We start from the raw sequence: 14341 nt of genomic DNA, 5'->3' as shown, positions 1-14341 counted from the left end.
ATGACCTTTGTCAACTTTTGTTCCACAACTTGCTTGACTTAAAAACATAACACACGAATATCATACGACTAAAATAAATCATAACATAACCTCCTTATATTATTAAGCATCCTAGTCTCATCATAAAAGTACATGTTATAACATTCCCAACTTGTCGACATTCGACAAAGCTTATTTTCTTCAATTTGTTTAGCTTCTTAGCCTGTCAACCCTCTTGGTACTTGTTATCCATGATCTTAAGGATTTGTAATCTCCAAGGTAATATGATTAACTTACTTTATGTACTCTCAAAGATGATCTCATTTCTGAGCTTACATCAATTGACTTACGACGTACTCTAACATACGAAAACATGGGGTGTAACAACCCAATTCACCCATGAATAAAGAGAAGATAAATTTCATTAATTAGAAAGTAAGAGGTCATGTGAATAAAACCAGTTCATTTCCATTAGTTACGTCATTAACAAGTCTCCAAAATAGTACACTATACATTGGTAGTTGAAGTGGAACATGTGATACAATTACAACCATTTCATTTTAACTTTCCCAAAATAAGATACAACGCATACTATGTCTACGGAGCCTCTAACAGAAACAAAAGAGTTCTATGACAGTGCCGGAAACAAGGCCCCGACTATACCTCAAAATGCTATGTGCAAAGGACACCCCGAAATAAAGTGGGGCTCACCAAGTCAGCTGGGGAGAGGATGTGCTGCTATCACTGATCAATACCACTTGCTATGGAACCACCTGCATCAATTAAAGATACAGCGCCCCCGTCAAAATGGACGTTAGTACATATGGAATAGTACTAGTATGTAAAACTAAACATCCTCTCAATAGAACGAGTAACAGTAAACGGAGAGGGAAATATGAAATCAACAAGAGACTCAAACAGTATCAAGGTGTCAAGTTAGGGAAAAGGTAAATTTCAAGTAAGTTTTAGTTTTCTTAAGTTGGGAGATCATTAGCACCGATATACCACCGTGTTTTTAGCACAGAGTCCGATCTCAGCCCGATCGGCTAAGCCGTCTCACCCCGAGACATCCACTCACAATACCACCATGTGCGCGACATGGCGTCGGCTAAGCCATCTTATCATAATGACGTGTGGGTCGACATCACATCACATCTCATTAGCAATCTCATCCCATTTAAGGGGAAACATATCAACACATCAATCTCATCCCATATAAGAAGAAACAACTTCATCACATTAACACGAGGATTTACCCCTCAATCACTCCCATACCGGCACGTGTAGTTTCGGGGTTAGGTTATTTCGACCTACCCTTCCTCGGTGGCTAAACTATACTCCCAAAGAATTTATTATTTAAAGAATTTATCACTCATTTCATAATCTTTTATATATCATTCATTTCATTGGCACCAATGGCCATAATGCAATATCATTCTTGGCACGTTGGCCGTACTTCATATTTCATACTTCCTTCTTTCACTTTCAAATATCATCATGGGTCATTAATAACAAGGCTTTTCAAATTAAGAATTTAAATACACATATGAGCAAATAAGAGTCTTAGGCACATAGAGATTTCTTACACAATTTGGCATAATAACTTTCATTTGGGCTTGACTTGAAGTCACAACATTTTTATACATAACTCATACTTTGAATACGTTCCCGAAGAATAACATAATATGATAAGAAAATCCGAAACACATTTTGAACATATATATATATATATATATATATATATATATATATATATATCTTTCGACACCAAGCTTATTCGGAATAGTCAATTTATAAATAATAACTCGAGACTTAAAAGAACATCGTGGGATTCAATTCTAATAGAGAAGTTTAGCCAACATATCTTGTTTGAGTTTCCTTGAATTACTACAATATTTTCGAAAATCTTAGCAACTTCGATCTATTTGGAAATATAACAAATTTAAACACAAATTAGGAAGGAGTTCACGGGTTTAGCTCATTTGGGCATTTTAACAAACACTAGGTGGGCGTTATGATCACAAGGTCTTCCTATGGTGGTTTCCTTCATCGCACAACCCAAAGTCTACCCATTTGAGCCCAACAACCTTCCCACAACCTTGATAGTACATGCATGCATAAAATGATCGCTCTCACACCCAAGAATCACACCCCCTGTTAGCCATCTTCTACCCTAATTTCGAAATTGGAACTAGGGTGTGGAACCTTACCTCTTGGATGAAGAACTTGTGAGTTTTCCTTGTGAATTCTCCAACCTTTGAACAAGGATTGATGAGAAATAGCTTAGGAACTCCCCTCTCACTCTAGAGCACTTCCTTACTCTAAAAATATCAGCTTTTCTCTTTACAAATGGTCCTTATCGTCTATATATCGAAATAAGGTCGGGTTATAAAAATCAGAAAATGGGCCCTCCGAACACAGCTCTGCGGTCGCAGAGTGGACCGCAGAACAGATATGCGATCTGCAAAATGGGCCACAGAAGTGATGTCAAGAACTGGGCTATTCGGGTCAGGTCTGCGATCCGCAGACCAGTTCTGCTGTCGCATAATGCACCGCAGAACTTCCCTCCGAAAATCTTCATGCTGAATCTGTGATGGATTGTGCGGCCCGCGAAAGCATTATGCAGTCGCATATTGGAACGCAAAATGACCCTCCAAAATTGGCCATTTTTCTATTGCACTTTGCGGTCGATCTGCGGCCCACAGAGTGATTCTGCGATCACATAGTGGACCGCAGAAATGCCCTACTCTGCCAAACATTTACTTCAACTCCCCAAGCACTGTTCAACCTAAAAAGTCCGTATTGCGGCTCGTAAGCTCGCCGCGAAGAATCTCTACAATCATCAACACATAAGTCCATCTTAGCATCATGAATCCCCGGGTTCCCAAGTCATTTCTTGCACATTATTGTTTCTCCAAAGTACTTTCACCGAAGCTACATCTTAATCCTCAATTTCTGAACCTGTCTATCTAGTATAGAAATGGGAGTTTCCTGATATGATAGCTGCTCTGTGACCTGAACATCGTCAACTGACATGACTCTAGAAGGATCTCTGATGCATTTATGAAGCATAGAGACATGAAAGACTAGATGTACAGACTCCAAGTAAGAAGGCAAGTCTAACTCATATGCTACCTGGCCTACCTGACATATGATCTTATAGGGTCCAATGTACCGAGGGCTAAGTTTTCCTTTCATACCAAAACTCATAATGCCTTCTATCGGTGATACCTTTAGGAATACCCAATCGTCAACCTGAAACTCCAAGTCTCGTCATCGATTATCCGCAGAAGACTTCTGACGGCTTTGAGCTATTAATAGCCTTCCCTGTATAAGCTTAATCTTCTCAATTGCTTATTGTACAAACTCTGGTCCTACTAACTTAGTTTCCCTAACATCGAACCGTCCTATAGGTGACCTACACTTCCGTCCATAAAGAGCTTTGCATGGAGCCATCTTAATACTGGAATGATAGCTATTATTATACGCGAACTCAATAAGCAGCAGATGATCATCCCAGCTACCCTTGAAATCTATCACACATGCTCGTAACATATCCTTAAGTGTCTTAATAGTACGCTCAGCCTGTCAGTCTGTTTGGGGATGAAATGTCATACTGAGTCCCCAATCCTTTTTGGTAGGACTTCCAGAAATTAGCTGTAAACTAAGCACCTCTATCCAAGATAATAGATATAGGGACACCATGATGTCGTACTATCTCCTTAATGTAAAGCCTTGTATAATCCTCTACGGAATAAGTAGTCCTAACGGGCAGAAAATGGGCTTATTTTGTAAGTCTATCAACAATCACCCATATAGAATCGAACTTATGCTGGGTACGAGATAAACCTACGATGAAATCCATATTGATTACTTCCCACTTCCAAGTCGGAAGCTCTATAGCCTGCAATAATCCACCGGGGTTCTTATGCTCAATTTTAACCTACCGACAGTTAGGGCACTGAGCAACAAACTCCGCTATTTCCTTTTTCATTTCGTCCCACCAATATATTTCCCTGATATCATGATACATTTTTGTTGCTCCTGGATGGATAGAATAATAAGAATAGTGAGTTTCTCCCATAACCTGCCGACGCAGCTCCGCAACATTAGGGACACATAATCGTCCTCGATATCTGAGGATCCCATCTTCTAAAATCTCAAATGGTGTCTTCTCCTTCTGAGGGGTTGTATCTCTATAATGAGCTAACACAAGATCCTCGTACTGGCGTTGCTTCACTTCAGTTACTAAAGAGGATGTTACTGTGCCCTGAATAGTAATTCCAGTATTACCTGAGTCCAGTAATCGAACTCCAAGACTAGCTAGTTGATGAATGTCATGGGTTATCCCACTATTCTCTAGTTGTAAATATGACATGCTACCCATAGACCTACGGCTGAGGGCATCGGCTACTACATTCGCCTTCCCTGGATGGTAAAAAATATCAACGTCATAGTCTTTCAGTAGCTCCAACCATCTTCTTTGATGTAAATTCAATTCCTTTTGCTTGAATATAAACTGAAGGCTCTTATGATGCGTATAGATATCAACATGAATGCCATACAAATAGTGTCTCCACATCTTTAGTGCATGAATCACTACGGCTAACTCTAGATCGTGGGTTGGGTAATTCTTCTTGTGCTTTCTTAGTTGTCTAGAAGCATAAGCTACAACCTTACCATGCTGCATCAGTACACAACCCAATCCAACACCCGAAGCATCATAATAGATAGCATAACCATCGGTCCCCTATGGGAGTATTAGAATCGGTGCTGAAGTTAATCTGTCCTTCAATACTCAAAAACTCCGCTCGCAAGCATCAGTCCATTGGAACTTAGCTCCCTTCTGAGTCAACTTTGTCAATGGTGCTGAAATAGAAGAAAATCCCTCTACAAATCTCCTGTAATAACCAGCCAAACTGAGGAAGCTACGAACCTCCATTGGTGTTGTGGGTCTAGGCTAAGTCTTCACCGCCTCAATCTTTTGGGTATCAACCTGGATACCCTCACATGAAATAATATGTCCAAGGAAAGCTATAGAATTCACATTTAGAGAATTTTTCATACAACTTCCCTTTTTGTAGAACTTTGAGCACAGTATGCAAATGATCTGCATGCTCAGTCTCTGAACGAGAATACACCAATATATCATCGATAAATACAATCATAAATAGATCTTTAAAGGGTCTGAACACTCAGTTTATCAAGTCCATGAATACTACCGAGGCATTAGTCAAACCGAATAACATAACATGAAACTCAAAGTGCCCGTATCTGGTCCTAAATGCTGTCTTCAGAATATCCTTCTCCTTAACCCTTACTTGATCTTACCCTGACCTCAGGTCTATCTTCGAGAAATACTTGGCACCTTGCAACTGATCAAATAAATCATCAATCCTCGGGAGTGGTTACTTATTCTTGATCGTCACCTTATTCAACAGTCTATAATCAATACACATCCGCAAGGAACCATCTTTCTTCCTCACAAATAACACAGGTGCTCCCTACGGTGATGTACTAAGTCTGATAAAGCCTTTTTCAAGAAAGTCCCTTAGTTGTTCCATCAACTCTTTTAGCTCTGCAGGTGCCATTCTAAAGGGAGGAATAGATATTGGCTGAGTATATGGTAATAGGTAAATAGAAAACTCATTTTCTCTCTCTGGCGGAAGACCCGAAAGCTCATCGGGAAAAACATCAGGAAACTCATTAACCACAGGGATAGATTGAATCGTTGGTGAATCTACTTTCACATCCTGTACCCGAACTAAGTGATAAATATAGCCCTTTCCGATCATCTTCCTTGCCTTGAGATAGGAAATAAATTTGCCTCTCGGCGATGCCGTATTACATTTCCACTCCAAAACAGGCTTCCCTGGAAATTGGAATCGGACCATCTTTGATCTACAATCATCGTTGGCATAACAAGAAGCCAACCATTCCATACCCATTATAACATTAAATTCTACCATATCTAACTCGATTAGGTCTGCTACTATAGATTGACTATGAACTACTACTATACAACCTCTATATACCTGCCTAGCTATCACTGGATCCCCAACAGGTGTGGACACCTCAAAAGGTTTAAACAACTCTTGTTTTATTCCAAACTTACTAGCAACCAACAGAGTAACATATGATAAGGTCGAACCTGGGTCAATCAGTGCATATACATCATATGAGGAGACTGATAATATACCTGTAACAACATTAGGTGATGACTCATGATCCTATCGTCCTGCTAATGCATATATGCGGTTCTGAGGACTGCTCGAGCTAGACGCTCTACCTCTGCCTCTACCACAACCGATTGGTGCTTGTGAACCTTGCCTAAGGGGGCGTACTGATGATGACGAACCAACTACAGATCCCCTGGCTGAACTATGCTTGTACCACCTCTCGTCGGACAATCTCTCATAACATGGCCTGGATAACCAAAAGTATAACAAACACCCAACCCCATACGGCACTGCCCGACGTGCTGCTTACCACAATGAGCACATCGTGGCAAGGGCGGCCTCATCTGACTTGACTCACCCATATATTGAGAACTTGAGGCCTTGGAATTCTGACTAGGCCCTGAATATGTGGAACGATCAAATCTCCTATCGGCAAACTGAGGTGGTGCACTAGCCGATGGCTGGGCTGGATACCTCGGGTATTGTTGTCTCTAACTACCTCGAAACTCACCAGAAGGACCTGAAGATCTCGCTCTCTTACTCTGGCCCCTAGCATGCTCACGATCGGCCCTCTACTTCTGCTTATGCTCCTTTACACCCTGAGCGTATGCTTGAATATGAGAAATATCCATGCCTAGCTAAAGTGAGACCGACATACAGTCGTTAAGCAGGTGTGGCTCCAACCCCATCACGAATCAGTGAACCCGATCCTCCATCTTAACTACAATAGTTAGAGCATACCTAGCCAACGAATCAAACTGAAGGTTGTACTCTCGAACACTCATATTACCCTGTCGAAGGGTCAAGAACCTATCAACCCTAGCCCTTCTAAGCTCTGGTGGCAGATAATAACGAAGAAAAGCCTCTGTAAACTCCTGTCATACCACTGGAGGGGCATCCTCACCTCTGGACAACTCCCAAGTTTCGTACCAATTAACTGCAACATCTTGAAGTCTATAGGAAACTAGCTCAACTAACTCAGTCACAGTGGCCTTCATTACCCTCAAAGTCCTCTGTATCCTATCGATAAATACCTGAGGGTCCTTGTTTGGATCTGCTCCAGTGAATACCGGAGGGTCTAAATTAATGAAATCACGAACCCTTGCACTGATGGCCGTATCTGCATAACCAATACCTACTTCCTGACTCCGAGCCTATGTGACTACTAATCGACTTAATAGCTGAATAGCCTCTCTCATCTCCTGACCCGGTGCACCTGGCTGAGGAGCTGGACGTACAAGTGTGGGTGCAGGAGCTGGTGCCCCTCGGAGCTCCTCTGAAGAGGGTGGGGTATGTGAAGTTTGTGATGGAATCTCACTATGAGTCTCTCCCCGAGCCATGGTAACTTGTGGCGCTTGACTAGTAGTCTCATCAGCCACAGACTTGCCCTTTTGGGTGGATGTAGCCTTCTCTGGCACCGCTAAAAGCATAACACATCATTAGGAAAATGAATTCTTATATAGCACGATCTAAGATAAGAAGGGAGGATAACATCCTATATGTCCTGTAGCCTCATGTCTATAAGTGTGGTGTACAACACACCCATAAACAAGACTCTACTAGACACGGTCTGTAGACAACCCTAGGACAGAACTGCTCTGATACCACTTTTGTCACGACCCAACCCGATGGGCCATGACGAGTGCCTAAGTCCTACCTGTCGAACACCCCTAAGCATATATCTAAGATATAAATATAAATTAAGGGTAGGTAATGAATAACATCTACCATTAAACTGCCGAAGCACGTGAATAACATATGTGAGGAAAATATGTCCAAAAGATATATATATATATATATATATATATATATATACATGTGGAATATGGTAGGGCAAGCTGACAAGGCTGCGATGAACAACTATATATCCAAAACTGAAAGCCGACAAGGCCACATACTATCGGACTATACATGACTGTCTATAGACCTCTAATAGAGTGTACAAATGTATAAAGGATGGGACTGGGCCCCGTTGTACCCATATCTACATATAAAAGTAGCATACCAAAACTAATAACAGCTCCGGATGAAGTGGAGCACACCAACTCTCGCTGATCAAGGATCCTAAAAAGGGGGACCTTCAGCCTGTCTACCTGCACCTGCGGGCATGAAACCCAGGCTCCAGGCAAAATGGATGCAGTACGAATAATGTACTGAGTATGTAAGGCATGAAAATCAGTGCATAAAGACATAGATGAAACATGTAGTAAAGAATTTCACCTGTAAGTCTAAATAACTTTGTGAATCCTGAAACATTTATAATGTCATGCACGTGCGTATAAATGTCTTATCATGCATAGGTATAGGTGTACATCACATCATCAAGCCTCTGAGGACATCTCGTCATATCATCTCGGCCACTGTGGGCAAAATCATCAACATATACCAGCTGATCAGGTGGTGGTGCGTATATAACATCGTAACCTTTTCTCATATCCCACATACATATAATATACGCGTATATAACGCCATCTGGTCATGGGTCAATATACATGTATAAATGAATGAAATGCATAAGAAATACGTTAATAAGACTTCTCGGTATGTCATAAGATCAATATGCCTTCGGATAAATTTTATCAACTACGTATTTTTTTTAGACCCATGAACAGAAGATATAATAATAATTCATATGGGGAATCAAGAACATAGGCACCCCTAGTACTTCTATGAATAGTCATTTATGAAAGTGTTGCCTTTGCTCATTTTGTTTGTATCGTATGAATCATGCCAAAAAAAAAGAAGGGATAGCCTTAACATACCTGAGCCGATTCTCTTAACAATCCCTCTAATACGTCTTTTGCGAAAAACACGCAACGGAGGATCGGAGTAGGAAAAAACCGTATGATATTCTTGAGAAAGATTATACCGTGCTCTCTTAGAATTGAATCTCACGCTGCTGTAGCGTCATGAAATTTCATATGAATTCACTTAGGAATTCATCCGTAACTTAGCACCACACCCCCCTTAAAGATGTAGGAAGATGTCTTAAAATTTTTGGTTGTGAGCCCCATTTTTTTTTGATGATTTAGCCACATAATCCTCTAAGTGTGCCACCTTATTAAATGATCTTAAGAGTCACATTTATCTAAGGTCCTTGGCTGCCACGTTGATGTTCATTAAGCTTATCCAAAGATCATAATTAATTAGCTAATCTCCCACTCAAATCAATAATTACCCAATTATTCATATAATTAAGAATTATCCCAAATTAGTTAAAATACAACTCACTTTTAACATACTTTATACACCTTACTATCATGGTCATGTGTTACCTTGTATGACACTAGTCTATAAATACCGGGTATTATAGCTCGGACCGTATTTTATCTTAAATTGACAACCTTCAACGAAACTCATTTTCATTTATTCGTTTACCCTCTAACCTTCACGGCACTTACTTATTGCCTGTTATAAATAGCATAAATTCTTATAATCTCAAAAATAATCTCATTCCCGAGTCTACGTCGATTAACTTACGACGAAACTTTAATGTACGAAAACGCGAAATGTAACACTCCTCTTGTCAGAACCCAGTTCCCCGAATCGAATTACAACCACTGAGCAAGGAAAAATTACAGTTGGACTCACTAAAATTCAGCAAGAAAGAACGACAATAGTAGTTGGGTCTACTTCAAATCAACAAGCTTCATATGTAGGAGCTCTAGGGCATCCGACAGTCGCTCACCCCAGAGGTTGAATCCGACTTCCACCATTACAATTCGAGATGGTAAATGGCAAACCAGTTGTTGTATTCACTAAAGAGGAACATGATTTGCTTGCTAGCTCCTGCCGATGGACTATTACTGGTAAATTCGTTCGTACTCGACCTTCAATTGAAAACATTAGAGTTGACTTTGCCAAGATTATTACTGAATGTGAAAATTGTGGTTACTAACCTCAAACGTGTTTTCATAGATGTTGAATATGAGGGAGAATTTAATACTAATTATTCTAAATCTTTCATACACCTTGATAAGGAAAGCAACAGGAAAATCATAAAGTGGCCCACTAAATTCAAGCTAGAAGCTGAGACTACTCTTGCCCCCTGTCTGGATTAACCTACATGATATGTCATGAGACTACTACGAATGGGATGCTCTATGTACGATTGTTAGTCCTATAGGTACACCAATTATTATTGATAAAGCTACTTTTTTAAAAACTAGACCTACCACTGCCAAATTGAGAGTAGAAGTTGACCTCGCTAAGCCTTTGCTCTCCGAAGTTTTTGTGGAAATAAGAAATCTACAAGGTGAAATGGAAGTGTTTGAGCAGAAATTTGAATATGAAACCATACTAGCTTAATGCTTTCATTACAAAATTCAAGGGAAATCATATGAAAAGTACAAAGTTCTACATCCAAAAATCCAAAGGGAAGGAGCAAAAATAGAGATATATGGAAGGAGGGTCTAGAGAATCTAAAAGGAAATGGTTCCAATAGGCAACTGAATAATAACAAAGCCAGTAGTAATGCCAACACCAGTTGGAAAATGGACACAATTAATAAAGCACTCAAATAAGGGCAGATGCAACAATATCCCAGGAACAAGACAGTGAAGGGAACAAACATAATGTAGATAAAGAATGAGAGCAACATGTGAAAAGAATAAAAGGGAAAAGGAATAACAAGTGTAGAGGAGAAAAGGTAAATAATGTGAAGGAAAACAAATATGACCAAATAAGTACAAAAGGGGAAGAGAAGAATCAACAACCATATAGTAACAAGGAGAATCAAATTTATACACCCAACTTCAAAACAATGTTGTCATTGAGGAAATGGAAACTAACCTATACCCTATTGACTATGAGAGTATCCATGTTCAAGCCTTGCATATCCAATCTACACAAAAACCTACTAGATGTGATAAAGCTCAAGGTGATAAAGAGAAGGCATAGATCAAAAGGCAGCAAAATAAGTTGAGTGTCAAAGGCCCCAGAAACTAGACATCACCAAACTTCAAAAATGTTGAAGCTCAACTACAAGGAGAAATGGTTGCATTGGTAGTTGTAGATGAAGAGATATCAAAAGAATATCCAAAAAGAATACAAAGTTCAAAGATAAAATCTATATACCTGAAGAACTCATACTAAAGGGAGAAATACAACAAGGAAATAAGATGGACATGAGCTGCAGGGAGCAGCCTACAGCAAACTGGCCAGCTATTAATACTGCACAAATCAATAGAAATTCTGACGATAGGATAAGAATAAGAGGGAAAGAGGTAATGGGCCATAGAATGAGGAAAGAGAGTGATTTGGAAAGGACTCAAGAACCAGATCCACCTAATGCATATCAACAAAGAGAGAAGAAAATGGAATCATAACAGAATCAGCTTCAAGATATGGAAATCAGGGTGGAGAAACCTCCTGACCCAGATATGTTCATGGAGTACATAAATGAAGATAATAACTCTTTAAAGTTTGATGATGGGATCATTAGAAGGTCAAACAAAAGTGCAGATTATGAAGAACCCGATGAATTATCTATGTAAATATGTCTGAATATTACTTACTCTAAAAATTGTCCTTAAGAAACAATCAAATTATTGGTGGAGCTTACTTTTCCAACAATAATTTGACAAAAGAATCCAAGAATTATCAATAATACCCGTCGCCCAATGTCTCCAATGATTAGTACATTATCATATGATATTAGGAGAATTAGGTCTAAAGAATCCTTAAAAAGACTGCAATTGCTCAAAAAATAATTTTACCTCCCTCTAATCTGCCTCCAGGAACCTATGGTTGTTAATAGGAAACCGGAAAAGTATAAGAGGAGTGCACCAATGTTTCTGCAATAGTTCCAATAAAATATGTGTCATGTGGACCAATGAGTGATTATCATTCAAGACAAGGAACAACATGTCCTTATTAGAGTGACTCATAATGATGATCCTTCCTTCTTCATCTCTATGGTCTATGCAATATGTTCTGAAGAACTTAACAAAGATCTTTGGGATGATATGAGAACCATAGCCAACAACATCGAAGAACCTTGGGGAGACATTGGAGATTTCAATGTTATTAATTCCTCTCAGGAAAAAAAAGGGTAGAAACCACAGGCTAGAGGAGAGCCTGAACTTCATAGATTGAGTTAATAATTGTGGCCTCCAAGATGCAGGTTATATAGAATCCATGTAATGATCTGACCGGTCATTTTAAGCTTTAGCCTTCCATTAGGCGGTTTAAGACTTGTGCGTAAAGTTTGGCGTCATTCCAGAATGTTTAGATATGTTTCGGACGCGTTCGTCGAAGTTTGAATGTTAAAAAGTTAAAAGAAAGATCTTGATCATCAATTCATATTTTGGGTGTTATTTAGGGTGATTTGAGGCCTCGAGCTAGTTCATGTCATGTTTTGGGAATGGTTGGTGTAGTTTGACGTGGTCCCCGGGGTCTCAGGTGTGATTTGAGTGGTTTCAGACCATGTTTGGGTGATTTGCTGGTGTTGGTGCTGGTGTCTGGTTTCGGACCATGCAAAGGGATGCACGCATTCGCGAAAAAGGATTTTTGTGTAACGACCCGATTGGTCGTTTTGAGCTCTAATGCGTTGTTCAGCGGGTTGTGGCCTTGAGTAGCTTCACTTCATGTATTATGACTTGTACACGTGGTCGGGGTTGAATTTCGAGAAGTTCAGAGTTGATTCAGATGGAAAATTCTAATTTCGGAAGCTTTAAGTTTGAAGAATTGACTAAGATTTTAGTTTTGAGTAAATGACCTCAGTATCAGGATTTGAAGGTTCCAATAGGTTCGTATGATGATTTCGGACTTAGGCATATGTTCGGGTTGAGTATCAAGTTGCTCGGGAGTATTTCTGCGCTTATTGTGGAAACTTGGTATTTTGATGGTTTTAGAATTTTCTAAGTTTAGTTTGAGGTTCCGAGCTTTGGAATAGGTTCGTATCGTGATTTGTGACTTGCACGCAAAATTTGGTGTCATTCCGGAATGTTTAAGTGTGATTCGAAAGCGTTCGTCGAAGTTTGAATGTTTGAAAGTTTAAAGAAAGTTTTCGATCATTGATTCATAGTTTTGATGTTGTTTGGTGTGATTTGAGGCCTCGAGCAGGTTTGCATCATGTTTTGGGACTTGTTGGTGTGATTGGACAGGGTCCCCGGGGCCTCGGGTGTGTTTCAGGATGGTTTTGGGTCATTTCTCCATGTTTTGGCTGCTGCTGTTGCTGGTTCAAGTGTTGTTCATCGCGAACACGTAGTGGTTATCGCGTTTGCGTAGATGGCTCATGGCCGCTGGATTTTTGTGCTTCGTGTTCTCGACAGTGGTCACGCATTTGCCATGGTTTGGGAAGCAAGGCTCCATGTTCGCGATTTGATGTTCGCGTTCGCGAAAATGGAGCTGGCATAGTGGCTATCTTGGTCTTCGCGTTCGCGGAAAGGCAGACGCGTTCACGATAGGCAGACTGGTAAAGCTTCGCGTTCGCGTGCCCTTTCTTGCGTTCGTGTAGAGGAGTTTTGGAGCTGAAGCTGGATATGCTTCGCGAACGCGAGGTGATTTTCGCGTTCACGATGAAGGTCGTCTTGGCAGTGTATAATATTGCAAAAATGGGTTTTGGCTCTTCCATGGGAGCCGAGCTTGGAGCAACTTTGAAGAAGCTTTTTTGTCATCCATCACTGGGTAAGTGACTTCTACATATTGTGAGTTAAAAATATGAACTATACATGAATTTGAACATAGAAATTAGTAGAAATTGTGAGATTTTGAAAGAAATCTAGAAATTAGTATTTTTGAATTTTTACCACAAAATTGGACATGGAATTAGGAATAAATTATATATTTGAGTTTGTGGTGTTATGGGTATAGTTTATCTTCGAATACTTTTATAATACGGGCACGTGGGCCCGATGGTTGACTTTATTGACTTTTCCAGCGGAGTTGGAAATTGTTATAAATTGATTTATTATGAGTATTAGAATATATTTTTATTGGTTTGCACATTGTTTGACTAATTTTGGAGCGACGAGCAACGGTTTGAGGTGTTAGAGTGGCGTTGGAGCCGGTTATGGAATTTCGGAGCGAGGTAAGTCTCCAGTCTAATCTTGTGAGGGGGAATTCACCCCGTAGGTGTTATATTCTTATGTGATACATGTTGTGGGAGCTATGCACGTATGAGGTGACGAGTGTCCGTGCGTATGCTAGAATTCCTAATTTTGTCCGGGTAGACTTAGGTT

Source organism: Nicotiana tabacum, chromosome 15, assembly GCF_000715075.1.
Source record: "Nicotiana tabacum cultivar K326 chromosome 15, ASM71507v2, whole genome shotgun sequence".
Lineage (NCBI taxonomy): Eukaryota > Viridiplantae > Streptophyta > Magnoliopsida > Solanales > Solanaceae > Nicotiana > Nicotiana tabacum.
Note: the sequence above shows the minus strand (reverse complement) of the source record.